We start from the raw sequence: 387 nt of genomic DNA, 5'->3' as shown, positions 1-387 counted from the left end.
GGGTGCGGGGAGCCATAGGGAAGCCGAGGTACTGGGGATACTGGGAGGCACGGGCATGGCTGGCTGCATGCATGCCAGAGGCCCTGGGGATCACAGCATTACCCTGGTAGGGCCCAAGAGATGTGGGGAGCAATGATTTGCCCATCAGGCAGTGGGGTGCCAGGGGCTCCAGTCACGGGTGGCACTTCATGGGCAGGGGTGGGTAGCAATGTTGGGGTGTTTTGTGCTGCATCCCTGGCAGGTGAGTGCTTAGGCTCCTGTCTGGCATTTTGTATGAACAAGTCAAGAAAACGTGCTCCAGTGTGAGGAGGGAGGCTGCAAGGTTGGCACTAGTGCAACTTGCTGTATTGCAAATGAGTGCACTGACAAGCAAAAATTATGGCTTTG

Source organism: Antrostomus carolinensis, unplaced genomic scaffold, assembly GCF_000700745.2.
Source record: "Antrostomus carolinensis isolate BGI_N321 unplaced genomic scaffold, ASM70074v2 scaffold27997, whole genome shotgun sequence".
Classification (NCBI taxonomy): domain Eukaryota; kingdom Metazoa; phylum Chordata; class Aves; order Caprimulgiformes; family Caprimulgidae; genus Antrostomus; species Antrostomus carolinensis.
This window is presented reverse-complemented; position numbering follows the sequence as displayed.